Raw genomic sequence first — 11,019 nt, 5'->3', positions numbered from 1 at the left:
CAGACTCAGCACAAACAAAACCACATGCCAAAAGTAGAATGTGGGTTGTGGGGGGGGAGGGGGAGGGGGGAGTCCGACATTGTTCCTCACATATTCGTTCGCCACTATCCTGCTTTTGGTCTCATAAACATTAGAGCTAATGGAAGCACGGCCTCCACCTTGGACTTCGATTTCTTTTTTTTTTAAAGATTTGTTTTGGGGCTTTTAATTATGCTTTATTGGTAGGACAGTAGACTGTCAGGAAATGGGGCGAGAGATGGGGAGTGACACGCAGCAAAGGTCGTCGGCGATCACTGTCAGGCATCAGAGCCTATGTGGTATGCGCCTTCGCCCGCTAGGCGGGGTGCCACCCGGACTTTGATTTCTTGTGATCTGGTCCCACTTCAAACTCTTTCCCCGCACAGTAAAGTCAGCAGTGTTCATTCAACTCCATGAACACTGAGGACTTTACCGTGCACCTCAGCAGCAGGATGTACAGAGAGCACACAGACACCCCCCTCTCTCCACCAACTGGACGCTGCTCTGAAGTCTGACGTGGTCTCACTGGACGGACGATGTGACAGCACCGGTGTCAAGCGCGCTCCCCCATCCACCACATCGTTTCAGTGGTTCTCAACCTTTTCAGGCCGTGACCCCCCAAAATAATCATAGTTGAACTGGGGTGCTCACCCTGACGAGCGCTTGGAATTGTAGGAGTTGGCATTACATTTAGTTCAACTCGATCTGTTCCATTGTGAAAATAGCAGATCTACATGAAGATCGTCTATTTTCACTATTTCTTCTGCCTCTTAATATTTGAGAGTTTGGGCCAATGTTTAACCAGAGGTACTAAAGAGGTCTTTAAATTCCTTAAATTGTCACTTTAGAAATGTGCAGTATACACTTATACTGTATGTTGGTCTGTTTGCTGTTGAGTGAGAAAACAATGTTAACATTTAGCTAATCATCTGGGGACCCCCCAAAAGGTTGAGAACCACTGGTTTATTTTGCCAAAACCTCACGCGGTGGATTGTTAGTTGAGTAGATGTGCTATCTAGACTGTGACTTACTGTATATCATAGAGAATAGAGTTGCAATAATCAACAAGTGAGTACAGTAGTCGTGCGGTGTTCAGAATAATATCACCCTCACTCTTCATATGCATCACCTGGCCGAGTGCGAGGTTGCTCAGAAAAAGAAAATGACGATTGAAAAAGTCTAAAGTATTGTATAAGCTCAAGGTAGTAGATGTGGTTCTCAAGTTATGTCCTGTGCAAAAGGGTCATTTCAAGCGTATCTTGCTTCATCTATGTAGAACTCTGAATTGGTGCTATACTTTCCCCCCTGTTTGTACATGTGTGTAAAGAGTTTACATGAATGTCCCCATTCCCCTGACCCCTTCACCTTGTTGCAGCTGTACATTCCACTGTCTTGGTAGTCTGTGGTTAAATGAGTCAAGGCTTCTTATGGATCTAATTGCTTTATGTCCATGCTTCCCTGTTGATCATGTATCCCTACAAAATGCTATGGTCGGGTCACAAATTAGGGTATTGGATTTTCAATTGGAAATGTTATTCATAAAAGCACATTATAGGGAGAGGTATTATAATAGCACATCTCTATTTAAAATACTTTGAAGGGACCAAGAGGTTGCGGTTACGCAGACAAGTTACTTAAACACTGTAAATTAGGGGTCCATAAAGGAATGTAGAATTGTTGATGTGAGTGAACATGACAATCAGGATGTAACAACGGTAGCAGTGGCCCGCATATTCCATAACAGATAAGAACCCTTCTCAAAGACTCACACGCACGCACGCACGCACGCACACACGCACACACACACACACACACACACACACACACACACACACACACACACACACACACACACACACACACACACACACACACACACACACACACACACACACACACACACACACACAAACAAACAAACACATAGACACAAGCACGCACAATGGTACTACATGACTCGCACTCTATCTGGAAAAGCACAGACCCTAATATTCTGTCCATGATATTGTATTGTATTATTTTGGGTTTTTTCATGGCTTATCTGTAGCACCACCACCACTGATATTGAGTACAGTGGTATATTTTGCCATGTGGACCAGAACACTATAACCCATTTCTGGCAGAGCAAGACCCAATTGACTAAATGATATTACTTCAGTCTACTGCAGTTTGAGAAATGGTAGCTTTAGCTCTTGGAATGCTGGCTGGTTTAAAAGGGAGGCGGTTAGGAAACAGCCTCCACATTATAGTTTAGCATTTTCCCGGGTTTCTTGTAAAACGTTACCCTTCTTCGAATTATCGTGACAACAGCACTACAACCGATATCTTTCGCTTCAGTGAAATAATTCAATGCTGCGTTGTGGCGTTTTGAAGGATGGTTAGTTTTGAAGGATAAACAAGTCTTGCAGCTGTTCGCACATTTAAGGCTTTCATTCAGTTCCTGTAGGAGAATAGGAGCTTAACAGTCTACCCACTAGAAGCACAGTTCTGCAACAAAGTACCTTCTCAAAAGATGTGTTTTTGAGGCAAATGCCTTGCTTACTTGGCCAGTGACATATTCTAGAAGATCATTCTGATTGGTGCTATGTTGCTATCTATGTTGCTAGAAAGAGTAAAAAGATGAAGCGTAACTATTTCCTTGAAAAGGACGTTTTATCTGCACAACTACAAAGAGCACAAATGATTCCATGTCCCTCTGCCACAAATGCCCCAAAGATAAATTCAGAACACTGTAAAATCCCCAATGTATTTATATATTACACTTGCTTTATCCATTTCAGGGATTTTAAAGGTTTAGAGGCTGCATGTTGTAAAACTGGAGGGTTTATGAATGTTTGGCTGGTGGTGCTTTCATGACAATGTCTTAAGTACTGTAGGTTATCTCAAGTGATCAAAGGCATGCCATAGTTCATACTGTAAGACTAAATCCTGCATCAGGAAAGATTTTTTTTTTCAGGCTTTCAGTCTTTGTCCTGTGGGAAGGATCCCTCTGTAGGGGTGGTGGGGTCGGCTTTCAGTCATCTGCCAGACTAGCGTGAAAAACTGACCCTTTTTGGCATTGAGATTAAAACAATAGCTTTTGTAAAAGAGCTGCTGTCAAGAGAAGAAAGCTCGAGGAGAAGAGATTAGTTGGCGGATGTACGTTTGAAGGCCACTTTAATAAGACAAACTTTGACTTGCATCCACTGAGATTGCTTGTGATATAAAAGGCCCAGAGAGATGAGAGGAAGCCTTTGTCAGACTGTGACACAGACATTCATTTGCTTCCACCCCGTGTCATTTGTCTTTGTGTCATTTGAGGTTGGTGTGTGAATCAGAAACTTCTCAGTGAGGTTAGACCAGGACAAAGTCTGACAGGCCTCTGTTGTGAATAATATGTGCAATATATAATTGCCAGTCCTGCAGTTTCATTGTGGCAGTACATTTAGCCTCTGAAATAACTCTGCGTCTTTGTCTGCAAGGACCTGTAACCATGGTTTCTCTTGAGTGCCTCTAAGACTTGGTTCATGCAATTCGTTTGCTGATATATACTGTATGGAGGAGTTGTTGTTTTTCAACAACCGGCTTTCACCGAACAATACTTTTGCCCAAAGAAGAGACCGAAAAAGGTTGTCTTGGGCGCAGAAACAAGGAGACACATGAGCTGCGGGGTGTCATGTTGTAGCAGAGGTATTTCACTAGTAAGCACTCTCTGTGTGTTCCAAGTATGAAAAGCTCCCAGCACGGTGAATGAAGCATCACGCTGGGTTGCTCTGTTACTATGCTGTGTTCAAGCACTGGGTTTCATGGTGAGCGGAGCCTAATGAAAGAAATTCACTTACACACGTTTGTTCCACATTCAAATCTGTTACTCCCGGCGTTAAATTAGCTTTATTGGTGGCTGGTGAGCATCGGGGCAGGAAATATTCTACCCTGCTCTATGCTGAAAGATGAAAACGCCAGTGCTCTCTGGAATAACTTTCAAGACAAGTGTTATTTGGACTGTGTCTTTTAACTTGGCTGAAGGCGTATGTCTGATTTATACTTGTCTATTTTTAGTTGCATGCCATCATCACACACTGAAAATAGCAGAGCTGCAAGCTCACAGCGCGTCACATTATGACGCATTGTGAGCTATTTCCGGTGTGCGATACCATGCAACAAAGTATCAATCGGGTATTGGAGGGCATGTTGAAGATGCTCACAGTGAATGCCCTTGGCAATCAGAAAAAACTCTTCATGCAAACTTGAATTGAAATGAAACAGAATATATACATATATAAATATAACTGCAGTGAGATGTTTGTGTATATTTAATTGTGAAGAAAAGTGTGATATATTATATAGGCCTAGATTGAATTATATAATGTAAAATGTCATCATCTCTACAGCTTTATATATTAGTGACCGTTTTGTACAGATTTGTCCTTTTTTAATTATTTAAAAGAAAGTATTGCATTTCACATCGACAGATAATTTATTCATAAGCTGCATTGTTGTTATTTTTTTTTACATGATTTGAATTGATCATTTGTATAAATGACAGCTAGGTTTGTAATATATATGTTTGAGTTGATTTCTCATTTCTGGGGATTTATTTGCACTCTGTCAAGTTGATTTTGTCTAAACTTTACTCTATTGCTGGCCTTCTCATGAAGAGCTTGTCCCTGGAAATGCTTATCCAGAAGACTGCCTGCACTTCTGCCTCCCTGTGTGTGTGGTGTAGCAGACTGGACCTATAGACGTGTGCTTTGGCACACACGTTTTTAATCGCTGTTCATGTTTTTGTTTTATCATTTTATTTTGATTATACGCCACATTATACTGTATTATGTATTTCAGCTGATATCAGTAATATTGGAGAAGGTCAGAAATACAGATAATTGAGGTAACTACTGTGAATGGTGAGTTGGTGAAGCCCACCTGTTTCATAATGAGCCAAGCTGCTCTGATGTGGATCTAGTTGGCTTTAATTCTCCTCCTTGGTCTTATGGTTGTGAGACAGGACAGTTGTGATGCTTTCATATAGCATAGTGCAGTGTTTCTCAACCTTTTTTCTGCATGGGCACACTTTTCATGTCCCAAGAATCCATGGGCACACCAACATAATATGGGGGTGTAAATGTCGTCACTGTCGGGAAGAAACGTTGTATCTCCAATTTTCAAATGTGTACGCTTCTTCGCAAAGCAAAGCCCTGCTTCATCATACAAGGCTGTCGCACAACAGTAGTGAAAACAGCAGATCGGCTGTTTTCACTAGTTTAAATCATTTTTAAAATGATACATACAATACTGGCTTTCAAGCTGTTTCAAGGGGCACACTTGACCCTTCTCAGGGGCACACCAAAGTTCCCCAGGCACAGTGGTTGAGAAACACTGGCATAGTGAATAGAGGTTCTTTATTGTTGTATAAATGGAAATACATTGTTGTTGGTTATTCTATTCCATTGTTGCACAGAGTGGATTCGGATTGTACGTAAAGCACCGTACATAAGTAATTAAGCAAAACCACAGAATATGTGGATCAATAACGGAATGATAAGGACGTATAGCTTCTTTATCTTCTTTTGCCATTTTCCTTTTTTTTATATACATATAAAATAAAACCTGCATTCTGTAGTATGTATATGAGATTTTTACATGAATGTGTGGATGTTCAAAAATCTTGGCATCAAAAAGAATACAAAACAAATGTAAATAGACAAAGTCATTCCTAGCGAGTTCAACAAATTGTTATGTCCAAACGGAAATGTTTTATTCATAAAAATATGATGGGTACAAAGATATATACAAAAACAATGCATGTATAGTTTCAAGCAATCGCACGGTGCAGTTGAAAAAAAAAGTTACATTTTCTCCAACAATGAGAGAAAGAGAGAGAGAGAGAGAGAAAAGAGATGTCAATGGTTTACAACTGTAGAGAATGAAATATTATTTTGGTATCTGTGACACAGGCATGTTCGGTCTTACTGTGATCTGTGATGTGATGATGATGACAATGATAATGAAGAAAGTGGCTTGGAGTGATGAGAGTCTATAGAAGGATAAAGGAATGCTTGACTGCACCCCAACCAGAAAACCCACCAGTAATGGTGTACACTCTTTACAGAGTGATTCTCCCATTTGTAGAGTAGTGTGATATATGAGCAGAATAATACAGAAAATAGATCTATAATATAATGATATATAAATTTAAAAGCCTACCAATACTGGAGATACTAATTTATCAGTGTGGATGCCATGATATTCTGTGAGATGTGTGTTTTTTCTTTTTCCCTGTGAGAAAACTGGCGGTTGAACCTGCCTTCTTTTGTACATAATTTGCTGTGATTATGTGTCTAATAAAGTGCAGCTCTCTTGTACAGTGGTGGAGTCTGGATGTTGCTTTATGTTGCCTGCTTGGAATGTGTTTGATGGAGTGGCTCTTTGATATTTTAAACACTGGTTACATAGCTGTATACAAACGCTACATCACAGGCCAGCAGTACAGGCAGGCCAATACAGTGGAATAATAATAAAGAGCAACACGCAGTCATGGTAACATGTTGTCATGTTACCATGTTAACATTACCATTTTACCATGTTAACATAACATTGATGGGTGCTGGATAAAAAGTTGCGGAGGAGAACAAATTGAATGCTCCTCAAATATTTATTAAAGGCAGACAAACAGCGTTTCGACCTGCAGGAGTTCTTCATCAGGAATAATGATCATCATGCGACCTGATGGTCGCTTATCTCCCGATTAGGGAGTCTTACTGGTTATACTTTACATGATATCTCCAGCATGTTGAAACATGTGTCTGCCTCTAGTGGCGATGCGACAGTTGGGCTACCTTCCTAAATGAACCATCTTTGACAGGACCACTGCCGCCTGGTGGAGATCTGCACTCATGTCACGTCACACTTCTGGCCCTACTCTTATCTCCGGCACCGTTGCCCCTATCCATGCCAAACTTTGCACACACACACTCCTTGGCTGGCAAACCACAACCTACGCCCCTCATTTCTCACATGCCCTGGCCTGTTCTAGCGCCACCATGATGAGGCTGCTTTTTGCTGACAACATTAATGGACACTAGCTCCTACAGATCTTGCCTAAAAATCACGCAAGTGGTACACACAATCTTGCAATGAAAAGTTAAATTGGAATTTGGTTACCCTGAGTGGGATTCAAACCGGCAAACTAGCGGGAACATCAGACTGAGAGTCGAATGATGATAAAGCCCGTATCAGAGTCTACGGTGGAGACCTATCCACCGCAAATTTGAGGTGGAAAGCTTTCCACCTCAAGTCAGAAAATAAGTGCAGGCCATCATAGTCACGGCCCACGGTGAAGTCCTTTACCCCGTCTAGACCGGTTCAGGTTGACCAATCAGTGAACGGGGTGTAGAGCCTGTCTGTCTGATAGTAAAAACAGAGAGATGTGTTGGGACTCACGGTGGAAAGCTCTCCACCGTGAGGAATGATGTAACGTTGTAGTTTCATGACTCAAAAAGACTCGAAAAGACTACACCGCGGTGTAAAGCCTTCCACCGCGGACCCGACTATGATACAGGCTTTATACACCAACCAGATGGGTGGCAAACAGAGACTGTATCCAGATGGGTGGCAGATAGAGGCTTATATTGATGTAATGCTTGTCATTCAGGATGGAAAGAAATGACACCTCTCTGAGCTTTTATGTGACAATTAGTGAGGTCACTTCCTGAACTGTGCTCCACTCTGATACTGACACCGCAGAGCCAAATTCCAAACCGTTGACTTGCTGACTCACTGACTTAGCCAAAGTCAGCGTGCGCGTTCACGTTGGGGCATGGTCAGACCCTCAGCGGTGGGTTTCCATGTCAAATCTAAGGCCTACAAAACATAGCTCTAGTGCTTTGTAATTTTCAACTTAAAATACAAAAGCTTTTACTCAAAAGCACCAGCAGAAACCTGCAGTGAGAGATGGTATAGTGGTCTGAAGCTCAGACTCTCAGCGCAGAGGTTCCATGTTCAGAATGTCTCACACTGCAGGCATAATTAAGTTGCTGTCCCCACTCACAAATTGGGGGTTGAAACGGGATGTTGCACCGGTCACCATGAAGGATTAATCCCCCTCTGTACTCTTGAAGCGTTCATTTGTGTCTTCAATTATTAAAATTGAATTAAACTGCTGATTTGAAATAAACTGCACCATTAAGTCACACATCTCTTAGTAATATTGAAGTATTCTTTAGTATGTTAGCGTTTAGTTGGTAAAGTTAGTATTATTTGATTGTTCTTTTTGTTGAAAGGTGCTCTCTCTCTAAAATCAAGGCGAAACACCTGAAAAAAGTGAGTCCCACCATCAAGGCGAAACACCCGGAGGAAATAAAAAACTCATGCAAATGAGGTCCAAGTCAGCCTAGAATCTCTCGATTTATACAGAAAGATTGGCCTTCTAAAGGTCTGACTTGGACCTCATTTGCATGAGTTTTTTTCCCTCTGGTGTTTGCCTTGATGGGACTCACTTTTCTGTGGGTGTTTCGCCTTGATGGGACTCACTTTTCTCTGGGTGTTTCGTCTTGATGGGACTCAGTTTTCTCCGGGTGTTTCGCCTTGATGGGACTTACTTTTTTCCAGGTGTTCCGCCTTGATTTTGGGACTCACTTTTTGGGGATTTTTTGGTATTTTGGGACTCACTTTTCTCCGGGTGTTTCATCTTGATGGGACTCACCTTTTTCCAGGTGTTTCGCCTTGATTTTGGGACTCACTTTTTGGGGGATTTTTTGGTGATTTTGGGACTCACTTTTCTCCGGGTGTTTCACCTTGATGTGTCTCACTTTTCTCTGGGTGTTTCGCCTTGATGGGACTCACCTTTTTCCAGGTATTTCGCCTTGATTTTGGGACTCACTTTTCTGGGTGTTTCGCTTGATGGGACTCACTTTTTTCCAGGTATTTCGCCTTGATTTTGGGACTCACTTTTCTGGGTGTTTCGCTTGATGGGACTCACTTTTTTCCAGGTATTTCGCCTTGATTTTGGGACTCACTTTTCTGGGTGTTTCGCTTGATGGGACTCACTTTTTTCCAGGTGTTTCGCCTTGATTTTGTGACTCACTTTTTGGGGGATTTTGGGACTCACTTTCCTCCGGGTGTTTCGCCTTGATGGGACTCACTTTTTTCCAGTTTTTTCGCCTTGATTTTGGGACAAACTTTTTTGGATCAGTGGGGGTGCACGGAACTCCACAAAGAGGGTCTGGGGTTCCCCCGAAAACTTCTTAACAGAAATATAATATTTCCCTGTGTCGTGTTAATTTTTTTTTTTACATGTTTGATACTTTTATCAGGCTTGCTTTAGCGTGGGTACAATGTCAGCCTTAAAATACCAAATGGTGTACAGATTTGATGCAAAGTAAGACATCTTGACTTCTCATCTTTAAGTCATTACAGTGAATATCTGTATGATCTTGCATGCATTGCCCACACACCCCAAGCAGACCGCCTCAACCATGGCCAGATTTGAACAAACCTATTAAAGGTATTCTACTTCACAGACCTCATTACTACTCCGCTGCAGCAGCACGGCGAAGTCAACTCACAATGCTTTCTGAACTGGTTTTGAAGTTATTCTGCTGGAAATCAGTCTTTAAAGTAAGATCTTCAATGGGGCTTGAACCCACGGCCTCTGTATCATTAGCTCAGTATCCTAACTCATTAAGCTACTTGCTGCTTGAAACATCATTGTCTTTTTTTTATTATTAGACAAACAACAAAACAAGTGGGAATTTCTCCTGGAGGTGCCAAACCCCCAAAATTCACCAGAACACTGGAAATTACATCTACTATGTAATTTCTTTTCATGTGGCCGATGGGAACCAATGCCACTTAAAGGCCAATTTGTGTATACATCCCGATAAGGGAGTCTTGGTGTAGAGAACAATTAAAATGACCACGTCATAGTTTATCTTTCTATCATGTAACAATTTCTATGAAGGGTAGGCTATGCCTTGTTAAAAAGAAGAAAAAAAAGGACAACTACATTTGGTAAACCTGCATTCTGTTCAACAATCCGGGTAAATACTAGCAAGTTCAACAAATTGTCCAACATGTAACGTTTTATTAAGAAACTATGATCAGTACAGTAAATATGATCAGTACAAACAGATATACTGTACAAGAACAATGCATGTGTAGGCCTAGTTAATAGTTTCAAGCGATCGCATGGTGCGGCTGAAAACTAATGTCTACATGAGTGGGTGAATGTAATGCACAATCTCTGTAAAGCGCCTTGGATAAAGGCTCCCTTATAAATGCACTATTTACCATGATTTCTCATGAGACAGAGAAAGAAAAATAGGTGTGCCATGTCAATGTTTACAACAGTAGAGAATTAAGTATTGTGTTGGTATCTGTGACACAGACATGTTCAGTCTGATGTGATGATGGTGATGGTAATAATGAAAATGAAGAAAGTGGCCTGGAGTGATGAGAGTCTAGAATGATTCAGAATGTTTGACTGCACCCCAACCAGAAAACCCACCGGTTATAGCGTACTTTTTACACCGAGTGATCCGCCCATTTATAGTGAACACAATAGAAAAGAATAGACCAATAATATTGCCGCTGTGAAGTGTAAACCATTACTTTTCAGTAAATAGAAAAAGTATTAAGATGGATCCATTGCAATTATTTTACACTTGTGTTATTTCCTTTCATTGGTTAAATATTTATAAAAAACACAGATTGTCTTAACCACATTAAACCTTTAAAATAGAGGATTAATTTATATATATAAAAAAAAACAACAACATGAAATAATGATACACGTTTCAGCAACAATATGATATATCAATTTAAAAACCCCACACCACTTCATTGAAGACAAAACACAGGTAAACCAAAACAAATGAAAACAAACCCATTTTAAAATAATGAATCCATAATTCTATATTACATCTCAAACTCAATTTCTCATATGGTGCAATTTGATGGACAAAGAAAGGTCAAGATCCAGAATGTCAATACTTGATTAATGCATTGTTGTATATATCAGTTTAA

This window comes from Nannobrachium achirus (assembly GCF_963921795.1).
Source record: "Nannobrachium achirus genome assembly, chromosome: 4".
NCBI lineage: Eukaryota > Metazoa > Chordata > Actinopteri > Myctophiformes > Myctophidae > Nannobrachium > Nannobrachium achirus.
The sequence above is the reverse complement of the archived record's forward strand: the minus strand, read 5'-3'. Positions refer to the sequence as shown.